The sequence below is a fragment of the Zonotrichia albicollis genome, chromosome 3 (genome assembly GCF_047830755.1).
Source record: "Zonotrichia albicollis isolate bZonAlb1 chromosome 3, bZonAlb1.hap1, whole genome shotgun sequence".
Lineage (NCBI taxonomy): Eukaryota > Metazoa > Chordata > Aves > Passeriformes > Passerellidae > Zonotrichia > Zonotrichia albicollis.
In genome coordinates this window covers 45,153,620-45,173,981 of record NC_133821.1, presented here as the reverse complement: position 1 = coordinate 45,173,981, position 20,362 = coordinate 45,153,620, and positions in this window count along the sequence as shown.

Here is a 20,362-nt window from a genome sequence, read left to right as displayed (position 1 = left end):
AGTGTAACAAGTAGATCTCTGTATTTTCATACCAAAATCTATTGTTAGAAATGACAGCCACTCTCTACCAGCCCTGACACAGGCCCTGAAACACTGGAAGGAGAGCTACATTTCTTCTTAAACTCTGCCTTGGGCTCAGTGGAGGAGAAAAAAAATACATCACATCACATCTAAACATGCCATTACAGAAAATCAATATTCAAATCCCCATAGGACAGATTCAGACTCAACACAGTTCAGTCACATCCAGGGTAGGGGACTCTAATTACTGGGGGAAAATCTAACCAAAAAAGACAGATTTGATAAGGCAGATCTCTTTCCAACACTTGCAACACTTGACAGAAAAAAAAAATTACAGCAAAGGAATCAATCTTTACATGGTACATAAATTAGCCTGTTTTCAAGAAAGAATACAGTAAGCTTTATTCTTCAATTATGTTCTTTGACAAGGCCAATCTCCAAGGGACATTTAGAGATGGATCTCTGGAAGAAAGACATCATACTGTAGGGGAAGTAAATTAATTAGGATTTTCATTGCTAAATTGCTAATTGACATAGGATAAGAATGGGAGTTGTAATATACTTGACCATAAAGCAGTCTTGCAAAACAACCTCAGAATGTTTTTAATTACTAGTTAATTTAGAATAGGGTTTTAAAAATTTACAATAAAGGAAACTACTACTTTATGTTATTCACTTATGAGAGCCTGACCACTAACCCATAGAAAATGGAACTACACCAACAATCACAGCATAAACAAAGATAATGTCAGGCACTCACAAAATTATAAGTAGACCCAAAAAAACAACTACATTAGCTTCAAACTCCTGAGACCTTTCACCCTGCACAACTTGGGATATTTTTCATGGTGGGGTAAGACAGAAGGACTTTTAGGTTGAGTTTTTAAGTTTTCACTATGAGCAATACTGTTGTTGAAAGAAGTCTCAGATCCCCCAGCCTTCACCATTAGTTTTTTGCATTAGAGCTCCTGTAAGGACGATCAAATTTGCATGCCCAGTGGCCATTTCTCTGGCTTCTATTTTGACACTTTCAAAGAGCTGAACAGGCAGAGGACTGCCAAGTGCCATTAACCCTGCTGGGCTTCATCAGCAGTCACACAGCACTGCGAGCACTCACTTCTTTCCACAGGCAAAATGCAGACATTCACGCTCAGCAGCCTTCATCCCTACCTCAGGTTCTCCAGAGGTACCTCAGCAAGGCCAAAGCTTCAGCTCTCTGCAGTCCATGGATCTGCTGAGGAGCACAATCTCATAGCCCCCAGGAGCCTCCACCTAGGCCCCAGCACTGGCAAAGTCATTTCAATCCTTTTTCAAAGGCAGCCTTGTTGAAGCTGAATGCAGGGAAACAAGGAACAACAGGGCACTGGTTATCACTCACACCTGTTTTACCTAATGCTCAACCAGGCTCAGCTGACAAACACCTGGAGAAGGAAGGTTAACTTGCCACTGAGCCCCTTTGCTAACAGCACTTCAACATAAACACAATAAAACAAGCCAATGAACGCAGAAAATTCCTAAAATGATACATGGATCACCTAGTTTGTCCTCATTTGCTATATATCATCATCATCTATGGAAAAAATAAACACTGAGTAAGTGCATGGAAGATTGAAGCACAACAGGGAGCACTGAGCTGCAGAGAGAATGAAAACACTTTCATTTCATCTCATGTCAAAGAATTTCTTAAAACAGAATATGAAGATCAGTATTCCACAGTTCATAAGAGTCCCCTTAGCAAAATCTTCATAAATAATAGCATTAACATAATTGCAAACTATTGACAAGAAGAAATTAAGGACTGATCAGGCATGGATAAGGAAGTACTTCTAATATTCATAGTTTGCAATTCCATCAGGCCACGCTCCCTAAAATATTAATTGGAATATATGATATAAAGGACAAAAGAACATTTCTCCTCCTCTCTACTGTCCATGCAAAATTACTTTCCACATCATATTCTCTGTGGTTTTAAATTAATCTGGCAGTGGTGCCCAGAGCTTCACAGCCTTCACTGATAAAAAGAAAAATAAAGGAAGTGGACTTAAATTTGCCTTTGTTCAATTTCTTCTCCTAGTATCAGCCTTTCCATATCTATGAGTTATCAAGAAGACAGAGCCAAGACGCCTTCCAGAGATGTATTGCAGGAGGATAGCAGGCCAAGGACATATAGTGACAGAAAAAAGGGCCAAAGTACAGATGAATCTGTGTACTCTGCATCCTTGGAGACAACTGAACACCCTGGTCTGACTCTGCCTTGAGTGGGGTGAAGGGGACTGGAGACCTTCCTCAGTTTCCTCCCCATGTAAATTATCCTATGGTCTCATTACGTCTTGTTCCATTTATGGACAGTCTGAAGAAATTCTGTCTACATTCTTTTTCGCTTGCATTTGTTAAGTATCCTGTAGGCGGTGGCAGGGTAGTGACAGGGAGAGAGATCTACATAAATTGGCAAAATTCAGATGGGAGAATAGAATGACCCATTCTATTTGCCCACCAGCCTGGTTTCTAGTTTCCCCACAGACAGCTTTGCAGCAAGGCTGACTGCCCATCCTGGTAGCCCTCTGTGGCTGAAATGAGTCCTTGTCAGGAATGAGTAAGACCTGTTCACTGTTCCCAACTCTCACAACATATTTGAAGCCTGAGCCCCTAAAGGCACTGGAAATTCTTAATGTCTATTCTTTTTTACCACAGAGCATATATGTAAGTCCACAAAGCTCTAACTTGTTCCAGATATAAAATATCAGCTCAGACCCCTTAAGAGGCATTCAGCATACACTGGTTCCATTTGGCATCTTAGGACTTTGGTACCTGGCTCATAAATACCTAGAATTTGCAGTAGTGACATTTGCCATACATTTTGGGCTAGGAGACCCACCTAGCATAATATTTACAGGTAGAAATGTGAAGGGGAACAGACAGAAGGGAAAGAAACCCAGGCAATAAGAACTATGTATAACTACAGATAGACAGGGGAGGTATAATTCATATGCAAAATGTAACATTATAGCAACTTAATTTGGCTTTGAGTTTATAAGGTAATAAACAAGCCCTAAAAAACTCTTCTGAGAAGCATCACCACTCCCTTGGGGTGAGGTCCTGCCATTTATTTGCCACAGGACTTTATTGTGTCATAAAGCAAAAGCCCAGTGAAGCACAAGCAAAGTATTTCTTGCTCTGTAAAACGGTAATATCACACACAGTTATTTACTGCATGGTAGCCCCATTATTTTTTGTGTCCTCCCAGTGTTAGATGTTGGCATTTGAGGAAAAGAGCATTGCTGTCCTAATTAAAGAGAAACTGTCCCTTTTCCTTTACTAAAAAGAATTGTCCATTAGGAGCCTCTGACTGCTACACAATTTTAACACGCTGGCCACCCCATTTACTTCCTGAGTGGGGAATAAAGACAACATTACCAGTTTTCAAACTTTGCTGTTATTAGAAAACAAGCACATTTAATACAATAGATTAATTCAACAGCATGATCAAGTTATGGAGATGAAGCGCTCTATCTGGGTAGAAAAACCATTTATTAAGTCAAAATCATAGTCTCAGGCAAAGATACTAAGTTATGAAGATTACATAATCAGAACAAAATTTAATTGACTGACTACAGGGCGGGACATGCTTGGCACACAAGCTTGTATGAGGATTTGGGGTTTTTTACAAGAGCACCATTGGGTTCATATTTTTATTAGTGTATTAGTACTGGTGTATTAATAAATGCTTTTTATATTCTAGAATCCATAATGTGGAATCCATCAGCCCTCCATAAGAGGACTGTCATTTAGCTTTAATAATGAAAATTTTCCCAAGTAAGGAACTATGATTTTAGTTCCATCTTCCTTTTGTGCTGTGCTTATGTGTATGCACACCTTAGAGGGAGGGACAGATAACTGTTCTGTCAACATGCAGCACAAGTTTTCATTTCAAGAAAATCTCATATTTTGGAGGCCATACGATGGAAATAATCAATGTGAAATTAAGGAGAAACACAGCAAATAAGGGAAATCTGAAGGAGGAATGACTGAAAGAACACAGATGATAAAGAGTGTGTCAAAGGAACAAACACCATCACTAGGGAAGCCTGTGTTCCAGCAATAGGCCTTGCTGGAGCCAGGCTGGTTTCCCATATGTGCAGAATTCATGAATGGCATTTCTGTTCCAAAATAGTTCAACTGAAGCAGTCTGCTGGACCTTTGTTCCCATAACAACAGCAATTCACTTCCCTAAATTCTATGGGCTTGGCACTGTGATGAGAAATATTCTATTCTTTCATTAAAATACTGGGTGAAGCACAGTAAGATACTAAAAACCATCCGATCAATTTACTGTACTTCAGAAATGGCCACTTTCATTTTTCTTCAAGAAATAAAGAGCCTGTCTTGATCGATACCAGTGAATTCTCCTTGGTGCTATTATAAATTCACACAAATCCGTGTAACATGGACTATAGAAGTTCATTCTTACTAATAGACTCTGGCCAGAAGATACTAACAAATAAAGCAAAGAAGGCAGTGTTGTTACCTCCATTTCACAGGCAGAAAGCCTCTCCTGAGAGAAGAGTTTCCAGTTTTCAGTTGCAAGGCCCGGGTTTTTATCTCCCATGAAAAGTTTGCATTTGGCTTGAGCCTTTCAGCTTCCACAGCTATCCTAAATACAGAATATTAATTCTGAAACTCCAGCTTAACATCTGGTCCCAGCTATACATATCTTTTCCCTTGCAGTATCCCTGTGCCAGTAGTCCCTCAATAATTTATTCCTTTAGCTCATATCCCATCAACAAAGCCTTTGGCATATAAACTGAGAAACTGTACACCTTTTTTCAATAGGTACATAAATAACTCTTTCATGTGCAGCCATAGCAAAAAGTACATACCCTGTGCTTTATGAGCGCAGAACAACTGTAAAACAAAATGGAGAAAATTTTAGTCTCATTGATGCCAGGGCCAAAACTTCTTACTGACTTCAATACGGCCAGGATTTGATCTAGGTTCTCAAATTTTCACAGGAGAATGCTTGCAGATGAGGGCTTCCAGGCTGTGTTCCCTAACCCACAGAGCCAGGTCTGTGAAGAGGACATGAAGGGAATCTTCTTATTTTGAAAAACTGCTTGAAATTCTTACACTTTCCTTTTGTCTTCTTCTTTCAGAAAAAGAGTGAATGACCTTCCTGTCTATACAATGCCATTTACCTTCCTGGGCAGCCAATGCCAGCACTAAAGGAGCAACTTGCCTCAGGAAAGCACAGATTTTATGACTCTTCACAAATGACATTTTTGCTCTCCATGTTTTGAGAATAAATAGATCTGCATCTATGTTTTTTCCCCAAAACCACTCCAAGTTATCACATTAACCTTTACTTGTGTCAGCAATTTGCAGTTAAAGGAGTCCGGGTGTTCTGTGTTTTTGCACTTTGGTACTCAGGACTAGAGAGGGAAGGAGAGAAAGGGACAGAATTAAAAATAGTTCTAGATTTTAACAAGACCTAAAAAATGTGAGAATAGCTTTTATCTGCAAACATGGATTTTGAAATAACATTTCATTATAGTAAGTCAAAACAGTTGGAATAGTTATAATGGCAGGTAAATGGGACCTGATCAGATTCCTCCCTCTTTTCCTCCCAGCAGTTGCTTATGAACATGAGCAAAGAATTAGGCAAAGAGACTTTCCTGTATGAGGCTGTGGAGAGTATTAAAAAATCTTAATCTAAAAACAGAAAATGCAGAGTAGCCTGCTTCTTGGGGTGGCAAGTATGGAATGATTCACTCAGAAGAGGATTAAGTTCTCACAGAAATACAACACTCAAAAGGACTCCAGAGTTTCTGAGCCTCGTTTCCTGCCATTGTATATCTTCCACTCATGAATTTATTAAGATCCATCACAAAGTGTTTTCCATTTTTGCTCCACCACACAGTAGGAAACTCACTATTTGGAAGGTTTGAAATCATTCTCTCTTTCTTCTAGCTCCAACAGGGTCTTTGAGGTTAAACCAGGGCAGAGGGAGAACTGTAATATCTACTAATGTAGTAATGAATTGTTACCACACCACCTCACAGCTTGCATTTTCTGGGCAAACCAAGATCTTGCAGCCCCTGTTTATAAAGCTGCATTCCACTTCTCCACCCCTTTCAAGATCTGTCCATACAGTTGGATATGGATGGCCAGCTCCCCAGGAATGTGAAAACATCACTGGTGCCTAAAATCTATGGCAAATCTGGTGCAAACCTATTGCAGCTCCTCCTGAGCCGAGTACACCAGAAATGTGCCCTGGCCTCCCTATTAGGACCAGACTGTTGTCTCAGAAAACAAAAAGATGAGCGTGAAGACAGAAAATCCAGTCCTGAATTTGAACTCTGTAAAGAAGCTGAATACACAACAGGCTCACAATACTTCATAGTACCTTTTAACATTTGTATTATGAAAGATTCAAGTGATGCCTCCCAACATCACTGCACTCTTACTAAGAGTTGGTCATAGAAATCTTCAGCAAAACAAATACATTTACTGATGTCCAGGCAAATATACACTGAGGTAGATCATGCACAAAAAAACAAATTCCACATCACAGTTTTAACCAACAAGGAAAGAAAAAAGTCACTTGTAGTTTTGATAATGGTGCATAGATAAGTAGGACACACTACAAAAGCAAAGCACATTTTCATGACTAAAATCTCTTGCAAGACTGATTTGTGTAGTTATGGCAGTACAAGTAAATAAGCAAGGCTAATACAGAACAGAGGTTGCATCTTCTTTAGACAACTAATACAGTGAAAATTAATAAACCATCAGTCTCCCTTTTTGGGGTCTGAAAACACAATTTACTAACTAAATAAAAGCTATATAACTTTTATAAGTGGGAAGACATATGTAAAGACAATCAGACCTACCAATTTTGGTACTACCTCTTCAAAAGTGCAAGTAGTATCAGAAAACAAATTCCAAACCAGCATCTGTTTGCTATGCAATCTTCTGTAAAGGTTTTCCTCAACAGATCCATGGTGACCATGGAATTCAAAAAGAAATATAGGGACCTGGCAGGCAGCCAAATTTATTTTGTTTCTGGGACAAGGGAAAAAAAGAATAGAAAACAAACACCCTTAGATTTGGACTAGATATAACAAAGTATTATAACGTTATTGCAGGGGTTCCATACTGTTGTCTCCTTATCACAAAAGTTCCATACCTTCTTGGTGTTTCTCGCGGGCAGCTCCTCAGAGCACTGACTCTTTCTTCTTCACAAAGCAGCCAGCTGACTCCAACTCCCTCTCACCCAGCCCCCCACTCTTTTGTAGCACTCTTCTTCTCATTGCTTACAGCTATGGCCTGGTAAAGTCAGGCCAGTTCCTAATCTTTGATAATTGGCCCAGCTGCAACTCCTTAGGGGTTAGATTACTCTCTGTCTTTATTTCCTTATATTCTATCCCCATACGAAGAAGTTTTTACAATGACAGTGGTGAAACACTGGAACAAGTTGCCCAGAGAAGTCACAGATGCCCCATCCTTGACAAGTTTTCAGAGGCCGGACAGGACTCTAAGCCTCCTCATCTACTCTAAGATGTCCCTGCTCATTGCAGGAGGAGTTGGGATATGTAACTTTAAAGGTCCCTTCCAAACCAAAAAATTCTGTGGATTTCTCTCTTTTTTTCATCTCAACACCAGTAGGGAAAGCTCTGGGCTTGGTTTCAATTGTACCTGACGCTGCAGGAGACAAAGCACAAAATCTTTTGTCACATTATTGCATGAGCTCTGCAGCAGCAAGAGGGAGAAGGGATCATGCAGGAGACAGTTCATATCTTAAGAGTAGTTTAACCACACTGTACTGCTTTCTATTCCTGGAAGGCTTTTCCCACCACTGGAAGACAAGTTTTACCGTCTCTAGCTCAGGATTTGACTTCAGGTGATAGATTATATTTCTGCCATATTTAAATATATATGTTAACTTTGTACATTTCTCCTTTGCTTATCTGAATGTTGTATGCCTTAACAAACTGCACTTTCTTAGAGAAAAGTATTACATATTAAATCCTAACTTCATAGCTGTATTGCAGACACATTTAGTGAGATCAAGATTCCTATATTCTTGTACATTCCTCTCTATATTCAGAACAATTATCATTTGAACAATGTCCACAGACATACTTTTTTACCCTTCATTGTATTGCAATTGGCACCTGATTGCGACACCTGAGATGTATTCAAACCTTTGGTATTATTTTAACCTGAATAAACAACTACCTTAATAGTGCTGGCATCAAAAGCATATTCATCCCACTATACTACACACAGATAAAATACAAGCACATCACAAACTGCCCTGGGAGAGACAAAAACAAAGCAGAATAAAACATCGTTGATTTGATGGATGGATTTTGGACTGAAGTGTGTATCAGTGATAAGAATTATGATTTTACTGCTGTATAAATATTGCAATATGCACTATCAATTAACAATTTCCAATATTTTCTCAGAGAGCTGATAAAAATTATTAAGCTTCAGGCTCATTTCAGCAATGTTTAAATGAAGGTGGAAACCTGCAGTATGAATCAATCTACTGGCACAGTCACCTAGGATTTAGGAATATAACTCAAGTAAATTTTTTCTTATCTTACAGAGAGCACTGTAGAAGATATTTCAATTTATTGTGGACAACAATCTATCAAAATAAACCTTCTCAGGACATACCCTGAATACAAATGAGGCAGCAAGCAAAATATAAGTGAAATATGAATTTTTAATTAACCCTGTGATGGCTCACACATTTTGAAGCTCAGTCTGAAAACAAAGATCTTCTGAAGTTTTTACTCAATTTATGTGCTTCTATAACATAAAATGTAAGACCTATTAAAACACACCATATGCTGTTTGTAGATTGGGAAAGCACAGAGATGAAACTGTACTGGTATCGTGGAGAGGAACAAATTCCTGGATCAATAACACCAGTTTGGACCAGGTATTGCATCCCAGTCCCTCAAGTCACCAATCAAGGTACAACTCCAGCTGCCTCTCTACACATCAGGTTCAAATATCCCACTCTGAACCTAATATCCTGCCATGAACTAGCTTGGTTTGTGGCCATAGGCTACTTAGTGCTTTTCTTTCAGATCCACAATTAATCTGCTAAAGTGAGACCACCAGCTCTCATAACCTAGAGTGGCAGAGACAGCCTTTCCATCTTGCAGCCATCAGTTTTCACATGCAAAATGCTGAAGCCTATAAACAGAGGTCAAGGAAATCAACAATTTCTCAGTGTCTGTGCTCTGATGAAAGATTGTCATGAGTCAACCAAATGGATTTGTAAAAACAGCACAGCAGGACAGGGGCTTAAGGTGCAAGCAGAAGGCACAAGAAAGGCTGCCAGAAAGTAACTCCCTGCAGAGGGGTACCCTACAGAGCCTTAGAACTACAGGTACAGCCATCAGGAATGCACTGTCTGTTCTTTATTTCCAAACAGAAGCACCTTGGGAAGGGGCCTGGAATCATTCCCCTTCTGGAAGCTTGGCTGCCTGTGCTCAGGGCCAGCCTGGAGACAGGACTGCTCCTTCCTCCTGCTACCCCTGGAGGGGCTCCAGGGAGTGCTGCAGGAAGATCTCATTCCTTCAGGAGCTGGTTCAATTGTGCCTGCCATGGGCACCATGGGGCTAGACAGGGATCCTCAGCTGTAGCTCAGTGAAAATAATGGTGTTATGCTAGTGTAATAACAATCTTTGGAAGAAAACATAATTTTTCAGAAGACTTGGTCTGAGGCCACAATCTTCCCATCCATGCTGGGCCTGAGCCCAGCAGCACTGCCAGGCAGGTGTGCTGAGTCCCTGATGCCCTGCTCCTGCTGGGACAATGGCACAGTGCTGACTTGGCTGCCCAGCCTGGTCCTGACACAGCCCCCAGAGCATCTGGTGCCCCAGAACCCAACCCAGGGAGATACCAACCCTGCAGGATCCTGACACTGAGTATTTTGCCAAGACTGGCAGAGAAAGCTCTTCAGAAAACACCAGGTATTTTGCTCTTTTTGTGTGCATTAGCAACAGTAATCCCCTGAAGAATGAAAGACTTTTAAACAGTAAATTAATTAGCTGATAAATAGGTGGTTACAAACTATTATTTCTCACTGAATTTAATGTAGCAGTAGTATTTTGATAAATTCTAATAAGAAAAACATGGAAGCTTCTTCATGGTATTAAATACAAGGAAAATTAAAGGGCTGGCATTTTTATGGGGCTCTAATTAATGAGAATCTAAAGTGGAATTCTCATACAAATACAGCACGTATTGTGTGACAACTCTATTAAAAACAGAGAAGCTAATTATGATAAGTGCTATTACACTGAGTACTAAATGAATTAGCAATAATGAGGCACTCCTAATACTATCATCACATTTGTGCATACATTTTAATGGATAGGTTTCACCCTGATTAGAGGTGATAAGTTATTAGCAGCAAACAAAATTATCTCTTCCATTTATCACTTTTTGTCCTGTATTCAGAAATCAAAGCTCATTTCTGAGAAAGAAGTGTTGCTCATGAATATCCAATGTTTTTCCAGCCTTTATCAAACTGTTCTCACAATGGTTCATCAAAAGAAACTTCAATCATATGGCACTATTTCTAGTCCTAAACGTTCTAACCAGGGAAAGTCAACTTCTTTGAGCTTCTTTACTAGGGTGCCCGGTGTCTGGAGCCTTCCTGTAAGTCACTGGGCAAAAGATAACCACATTGCCATCACTTAGGAACCTGAATTGGGAAAAGTAAACCCAAACTTCCTGGAAAACTTGAAAGATGAAAGGGTCAGCTTTAGACACAGTGATGAGCAAGCAAGTCCCAGACTAAGAAGTCACCACAGCAGTCAGAACAGATGTGGCTGAACCTGAACACTTCAGTCTCTAGTCCCCAGCCAGAAGTGGGTGCACACATAATGCAGGCTCTGAGCACAGCAAACCCAACACTGCCAGGGCGTTTCTAGTACAGAATACATCCTGTATTTGTGCAGTAAATCCAGTGTGTAAGAAGTAGGGAAAGGGGAAGTGAACAGAAGCAGGATTTCCTGTGCAGGTACGAGCACCTGGGCAGCAGCTACATGGCAAGTGCAGCGCTTCCTGCACATCCCCAGCACACCAACCCATCTGTGCACAATCCTGTGAGCTCTGAGTGGCTGCTCTGAACAACACACACACTCCGGTCACTTCTGTAAACTCAGCATGTACCAGGAGCAGTACCAGGCTTGGCCAGGCCAGAAGGCATTCTCAAGTCTTATACCAGTATAAAATGTCCTCACAATCCACTTGTGCACCACTTCAACTAGAAGATGAGATGCACCCAGGAAAGCCCTGTCAATTGGTATCCTTTGATGAAGGAGTTGACTGATGCCATTTCTCACTTTGTCTCAGTTGATTCCTCTACTGATGCCAACTGATGTAGTTCCCCCTTCTAAGAACTGATTCTGATGCAGACACACACACAAAAAAAAAAAAAAAAAAAAAAAAAAGCAAGGGAAAAAATTACTTTTAGACAGGTAGGAAGGTCTGGTGGGGAAAAAAAAAATCAGGGAACTGTCAGAAGTAGAAGTCTGTACACAAAAGAAGAATAAATCTGAGCATGAGTGGACTGTTTTTATAATGGCAGTTGGATGAAAAGTACTTCCTAGAGATGACAGCTTTTGTGTGATTTATATTACTTCCTGATGTTCATCTTTACTTACCTGCAATTATTTATCTTATCCCTGCTTGCAGTTTGTTGTTTCAATTGCTATCACAAAGTCAGCTAGTTTCATGTGATCATGGGATATCCTTTGGATTCTCTCACTTCTGTGCTGCTCTCAGAAACTCAATAGCTGGAGTACAACTGAGTGCTTCCTTAAAACCAGTTCACAATCAATATAACCAAGTCTTTTGTGATAATTTAGTGCATTGGGTTAAGGTAGAAAAAAAAAACATTGTTTCTTGTGGTGAGCATTTGAAATCTATCCACTAATGCTCTGGAGCTATAAGGCCTCTTTGAGAAGAAGTTCTGTCTTCCAAATGCTTTTACAGCATGGCAGTTAGAAAAGCAGTATTTGCATAGCAGTACCCAATACATATAAGTTCAGAAAAATTCATGCAGACTAGTTTTGTTGGGTTTTGGTGTGGGTTTGGTTTTGGGTTTTATTTATACAAAAGGGTTGGGTAGTTTTCTTTCACTGTTTATGTTTCTGATTTATATTGACAAAGGTTATCAGGATACAGAGTTTGCTGTTCACTATGAAATACTGCACTTGCTGACTTCCAATTTCAGGCATATTCATGCCTTACAAGATAGCGGAATACAATCTAATTAAAACTTGCAGTGCTTTCATTTGGGAAGGTGTTAAAGGCAATAAATTTTAAAGTGTAATCAGGAAGTAGCAGAGCTGGTTTTCACCTCACTTATACTGGTAGCCCAGTGAAAATAATTGTGTTATGCTAGTGTAATAACAACCCTTGGAAGAAAACCTAATTTTTCAGAAGACTTGGTCCGAGGTCATAATCTTCAAATAGTGCCTTTCTTCCTGAATAAACCTGAGCATTTCACTGCGCTTCTCAGTAAAAAAAAAAAAAAAAAAAAAAAACCCAAAAAAAAAAACCAACCAACAACCAACAAAACACCAAATAAAAACCCACCAAAAAACTCTTACAGTAACCTGAATACAGCTATCATAGCCTTTAAAGCCTATGTTCTGCATTTAACATGCACCAACCTATTTCACTATAATGCCCACTTTTAACAGACAGCCAGTTCTGGTTTGAAACACTGGCAAATCATTAAAGAAAGCAGTAAGAATTTTTTCAATAGCTCATCAGTTCATGTTGCAGTTATGGTCACTAATTTAGCATCAAACCTAGCAACACAGGTTCAGGTAAAACTTAGAGTGTTTCTTGCCTGGGTTCATGACCTACTCAGCAACCAAACAGAGCTTGAGATTAATGCATGATTTTAAAGACAGTAGCCAACAGAAGAAATAAATGTAGTATGTCTTTTTGCAGCACAATTTCAGAGGGGAAGAAGAACTGTTACCCTTGAACAAATCTACAGATTTCTGTTTGTCTACAACAGCACCTAACATTAAATACTTGTGAAAACCCCTTCCCCAGCACACCTAGCTACTTAAACACCTGTTAGTGCACAATTCCTGTCAGGGATTGATCTGCTGCTCTGCAGGCTGATGTCTGAGGTTCAGCCTTCTTAAACACTCCTGACACTGTTTCTAGTCTTTTTTCTTCACCTTGCTTCATGCTAAGTTAAACAGCAATTTGCCAGTACCTCCTACAATTATTCATTGCTCCTGAATACCTTCCGAAAGGAATTACCTTTGATAAGGAAAGGCAGAAGCACAGGTAGTTAGGTAGAGGTGTGGGAGAAGCTAAGTAACTTAGGTGCACATAAAATGTTGATTTTTTTTACTAAACACCAGAAAGATTTCATGTTTCTGCATTGAGAATTCCAGCAACAAAAGATATTATCAACATTGATAACAAAGGCATGCAGACCACACAGAAAATCATGTGCAGTTCAGCCTCTTAAGATGTCTGATTCTTAAGCCTAACCATTTATTAAGTAAATCATGGCATTACTCTTGCTGGTTCAACCAAGTCCATAACATTGAGACATTTTGTTCAGTCTGGATTTCCAATCTTTAACGGAGAGGTTGGAAAAAAGTTTTAGACTCTGCCAAAACACAAAAGAATTATTCAAAGACTGAAAAATCTTGTTTGAAAAGTGAACAATTAGCAGAAGCTTTGAATGTTTCATTTTTCTCTGAGAAATTTAGAAGCATGATGAGATCAGAGTCTTGATCTGATATGAAGATATAGTATTTGCATAGAGAGAAGTTTAGAGCTGTTAAAAAGAGGGCTTGCTTGAATGTTTTACAAAAAGGCATTGCAGAATGTAGACAGAGGTAACAAATTATTTTAACAAATTGCTAACAAAGCAATCTGACTTATTTTATAGGTCATTTCAATCCTGTGTATCAAGATTCAATGCCTTTCCAAAATATGCTGTTGACAGTACGGATGAAACAACATGCTCTGCTCTGTACAGGAAATACATTTCCCAAAGGTTCCTTCCAACCTTCAAAACTAATAGTAAAGTTAATGATTCAGTGGAAACAAGAAAGGCCTCCTTATAATGAAAAATATTATTAAGTCCCAATCCAGCACATCAAATAAATATGCACTTATACAGCAGAATTTCAATTATCTCAGTCAAAATAGCACCAAGATGCTCCTCCAGCAGCTCAGTATCTACACACTGGACAATCATATTGTAAGAAAGCAAGAGTTTAGAATTGAAGGAGAGGGGAAAAAAACAGAAAAAGGATTGGAAAAATGAAGCATAAACCCATGTCACACATCAGGGAGCCCAGAGGGACATGGAAGTCAGAGAGAGACCATGCAGGAAACTGATAAAGAGCTGGTTGTGAAACAGAGCTCCTAAGACATTCCTATCACAGTCTCTTTTCCCATTGCACACCTGGTAACTACTGGGGAGAACCCTTAGTGCACACACTGGCAAGGTAGTAATACCCTTGGAGGGAAGAGATTAGTTTAAGCAACACACCTCTCCAAGGATGTTTTATATTCTGAACTTCTTTAGAGAGAGCAAACATTATGGAGGAGAGAAAAAAAACTACTGGAGTCATCGCAGGGCGTTCCTGTTTCTTATTCAAAATTCACTGACTGTAGTTTGTGCTGGAGACTAACAGTCAGAAGAGGTTTGTTTCACCTAAAAAGATAAGACAAATCAAAACATAACGATTTGCATGTGGAAGGTGACAGAGAGTCACCTTTTCTGAAGAACAGAGTGCACAGTACTCATCCAAATCTCTGAGACAAAACTCTCTAGCTAGTGGGCTCCAGTTCTGAATAAGTACAGAGTATTTGAGCAGACAGCAATGTAACATCCCCTTCTCCAGTCACATAGAGGATACAGTTTAACACACCCAAAAAGCCCTTTCTGAGTCCTTTATTCTGCAAGAGGTTCCTGTACGTGTACACCTGGTACCAGACAATACACAACTTTAATTGCACATCACCCAAACTTCAGCTCGCATTTAGATCATGCTAAGTTTTATTACAACAGACTGTTTCCTGAAATGATGATGTCTTACACCACAGTAATAAGATTAATTTTCATCACAGAGTGAATCTAAGTCAGTATTGCCTTCCAGCTCTGCATTTATAAATGTGTGAATCTCAAAACAATGTTGAGGTACCTATTAGACTATACCATCAAGTGGCAGCTGCTAGAAAAGCATATTTAGATTTATTTAGCCCACACAAATTTTCAACATGTCATCATTTTAGTGCATATAAAATGTACATGAAGACATTAGGGCTCATGGGGGAAAAAACCAAACCTAATGGCCAGTTATACATACACTAGTTCATCTGTAAAGACAGCACAAGTGCTTGCAATAAGTTCAGTCCTTGTTCAGGCACTTCTTACAAACAGATTGACTTGCAGATTCCCTGCACACCTTTGCTTCCCAAGGAAAGCAGGATGGTTGGTGTGATGCCAAGGGTTACCCAGTTCAAGCTTCATGAACCTTTCCTGTTTCCTGAGATTACCAACATAAGCACACAGACACCAAGAGTACATTGACTATTCAATACAGAACTTTCATTTTATGCAGTCTTAGAGCTGTAAATGTTCAAGAATATTTTTTTCTTAAGGACCAATAGACCATCAGTACTCTTCCCAAGTTTATGGATGCTTTCCAAAACTGACGCTCATGACGGGAAAACTTATCAATTTGTTCACCAGCCTTAAATAACAGATATTAACATATCTCTCGCTCATATTCTGCCCAAGTTGCATATAAGACATTGTTCAGGAAGCGTCGTAACACTCCTCCAGCATTCTAGTGCCCTCAGTTTTAAGATACTCCTTATTTAAGAACTTTTCCTGTGGCAATAAGGAGACACTGTGCAATTGATATTCTGTCCGAAGATTTAAGTCCCCTCCTTCATTAAGAGCTAAACACGTCCAGTAGGCTTTAACGGTAGATCAGATCGCCATTCTACTAAAGCTGTGGATAAATCCCAGTGCTGAAATAAGTCCTGTAAGGCATCTATCAATTCTTTTTCTCCTAATATATCTGAAGTATTTTTTTTGCAAATATATCAAGACATTGATAAAGTTTCTTAATGAAAAAAAACTTGCTGGAGACTATAAAAATTAATTCTTTTTGTACATAAAAATTCATTAGATTTTATAATAATTGATCTATATTTAATGATTTTTTTTTCCCATAGCATGTATTAATATATTGGTAAAAGCATTTATTCATTGTTGTGCCTTTCTGGAATGAGTTTGAGTTTCTGCAGCAGCATCAGTATAATCTCATCCCCATATTTAAAATCAAAGTTCAGGCAATTTCTCTTCTAGCCTTTCAGTGACTTATGATATCATATCTGTCTCTGTTGATAATGAGACTCCTTTTAACATATGAAATACAATATGTGTGCAATTCATTGTTCAGCATTTAAAATCAAGGACATGAAGGTAATTCTGTCCTATTTCAACTTTTGACTTTTATGAAGAACTAGTTCTTTATAAACTCTTAAATTCATTAAAATTTTACCATTACAAATCCAATACCAAAATTCACCAGAAGAGTTCCTCATTTTATCCTAATACTATTCATCCAAATTTCTAATTTCATTTTAATTACTCCTCTTTTAAAGACTATAAGAGCTATGTCGCACATATCTATTACATTAACATTTTAAAAAACCTGAAATGAAAGAGGGTTAGGGTTTTTTCCTGTTCTATAAATACACTGGAAGAAAAATACTCTCCTTTTAGTTTAATAAATTACTCCACACTGAGCAAGGAATTTTTCTTCCAAACATGTGTTCATCAGTCAGTCTTAGATTGAGATGACTAAAAAGAATCAGAATATATTATTTGCCTGCACTGTATATACACTTTGAAATGTATAATTTGGGAAATTAAAACTTCCTTTCTTTACAGAAAAGAAAAAAAGGAAAGATAGACCATTGTTGCACATCTTTTTTTTGTAGGTATTTAATGAAAAACAAGCTGTGACTTTGGAAACACCACTTTAGTGAAGCAACATAGTTATAACTGACTATTCCAAGTGCTGTGCCCTTTAATTGCCCATATGTCCATTAAAAATTAAATCCACAATTTCTCTTCACAAAAAAAGCTATTTTAACCCACTGTTTTTGTTTTGTTGCTGTTGTTCTATCACAATACTGTCATCACAAGCACACAAAATTTTTGCAGATATAGTTAGAACTACATTATACTGCAACTTGTCTATGCCAATCCTGAAATCAAGTGATTCTTCCAAGTGTCTGGGAACACATCTCACTGAACAATGTCAAGCAGTGCCAGTTGTTACAGAATTGTTTCTTGGAAAGTGTAAATTACACCAAACAACAAGATACTGCATTGCTATGGAAGATGCACCACTTCACACAGCAAAATTTCCTTGCATAACCACCCCTGAGTGAGAAGTAAAGGACCAGTGAATAAAACTTTAGCTGTACCAGGATCTTGTGATCCTACTGAATTGTTCCAATGATAAGACAGGCTCAGCTCACAGACATGTCCATGTATACCATGACACACATTATTAAACTGCAGAAACAGATCTTTCCTGTCAGAGACTCAGAATCAGGGTTTTTTTAATTAGGTTTGGTGCAATTGCTGGATTGTGATGCAGGATATGTTACATAAGATTTGAAAGAATTATACATGAATAAGGAAAAATTTTAAACTGTAATATCAACAGACCAGCAGCATGCTTCTTGTTCCTATCACAACTTTATCGTTATAATGCTATAGATTCCTATAAATCATTAACCAAAGTTATGATTATTATTTTTCATTTTCTAGTAGTACTACCATGTGGGCAATAATATTACACATTGCTAACTGCATTTTCCACCTCAGAATTGCTTACCTGGTTTTAGTGGAATACTATAAAGCAATGGACACGGCTGTGTTTGAGTAAGTGCATTTGAAACAAAAAAGTGACTGGACCTCTCAAGTTAAAAAGCAAGCGAGCTGACTTGATACATTAAAAATAAAGAGTTCCACTATTTTTTATTTGCAGACTGTTGAAGAAGCATTTTTTACTGTAGCTCAGCTTTAAGCATTTTTGATTTTATTTTATAGAACACAGATTTCTAAAATTGAGTTTGAAGCACAACATGGCCTCAGTAGATGACTCTTTTCAGTAGTGCATTGTAAAATCATAGCAAAGAAATGGTAGGATAGCACAGATACACGTATGAGAATTATGTGGTAATGGATTAATAAGCGTCAGCACTGTTTAATGGCTTAGTTCTGCTCAAGGACAGAGTAAAATGAAGTAGCTGGGGGAATAGATAGATCTATCTTCTAACAGAAGTTGGATAATTACTAGAAAAAGACTGTGACAATACAGCACCTCCCATGAAAACATAAAAACTGAGAAAACATTGCAAATTCTCAGACTTCAACTGTTCTGCAGCTGATGTTGAGTAACAGATTCAGATGGTCCCTCTGAACACTGTACACCCTCATCAAAACCACTCTCTATAAGGACAAATTGAGCACCAATCACAGAGAGTAACATAATCTTTCCAGATTACTTCTGTCAATAAATGCTCTGCAGATTCTTCCATCCTTATGTTTAATGCATCCATTACAACAAACACATGGTAAGAAAGCCCATAGTGAAGTGTGCTCTGGGGTCTGCAGTCACAGAAGACCAAAACTTTAGTGGCAGCAGATCTGAGTAAGAAAGTGCTTGCTGTCATAATACCCCAAATTCAACTCAGAGAAAATTGCTCCTTAGAAAATGTTCCTTATCTCTCTGAGACCTTAACTACTGCTGAGCACATTTTTTAAACCCACTGACTTATTAAAAAAAAAATTAACCATCTTTGGTTGGTGGGTTTTCCTCAATGACCTTAATAAACCAATATCTACAGGTTTTTTGGTCATAATTAGTCTTCAGATTTAAACATCACTGCAGTTCATTTTATTATGCTTTCCATTTTTTACTATTACAATATTGTTCTTCAAAGCAATGCAAAAATTCCCTGGAGATAATGTCCATCTGAAGTGCTGAGGAAGGGTAATGAGGTAATGAAGAAATAGTAAAAAATAAATCTTATCAATTCTTACCATTTCATCTACTTCTAAACTTTGACAGTTTGCTCTCTCTGATCACAGTATTTTCTCTTGCGTCCTTGCAGAGCAATATACATTAAAACATTAGAAATCGTTCAAAGGAGAATCACTTTTCAGGTAACTCTAAATGGTCAAAGTTTCATCAATTCTGTGACACAGTCAATATCAGTCTAACCATAAGTCTTTTAGATTAGGAACACAGGTGACACAAGCCAGGGTTGACCCCATCACGTTCCTGAGGCACTTCATACAAATTAAATTGCTGTTAATCAAGCAAGGGGTGCTCCTGATTTGGTTATTATAATTTAATTGGTTTCAGTAGAGTGAGCACTGTTATTTCTCAAAGATACAAATAAGATCAGAACAAAACCTTACTGATTACATAACTTCCCTACCTTGCTTTATTAAGGCATTCCAAATTAATTGTTAGTTAATGAGATTCTAAAATAAACTATTAATGGTAATTGTTTCCACTTTTCTCAAACACTTTTCTAGATTAACCACATTTAGCATCTATGCTGCTGCTTTTTTACAACCCACTCATCTACTTTTCACAGCTTTTTGGCAAAACTCTGCTGTCAACTTAAATACTAAGCTTTTTCAGTGTTGACTTGACAAATTAGTGAAAGAGAGAGAAAATCTGTTTTCAATGAAGTCACTACAAAAAGCTTCATAGATTTCAACTGGAGTAGGAACAGTTCCTCCAAAGATGAGATCTTCTGGCCTGAAATTGTTGGGTTGGATTTAGCCAGTTAACAAAGGGAGGCTTGAGCTCTTCACTACAAATTCTGCACAGGTCTCACTGTCCTGGTATTCCAAAGCATTGCACTGCTGTAGCACAAGAGTTTCTTTTTTGATAAGGCTTATTTATGAAAAGGAAACCAATTTCACCAAGGTCAGATATTCACCTGATGTACGCACAGAGAGCATCCAGAGTCTGACAAAGGACTCAGTAACCATTGCTCTGGCATTTTCAACTGGAAATCAGCCTGTCCACACTGACATTCAGGACACTGCACCTTACTGTTCTGTCTCCAGCCCTTTACCTGCTTCTGAACAAGAGTTTTCATGGTAGGAAGCATTGATTTCATTCGTGCTCTATATACTATAGGCAGAAAAGTCCAAATGGTAGTTTCCTCCCTTAATTATTATTAGGACTTTTTCTGCTTGCACTGAAAA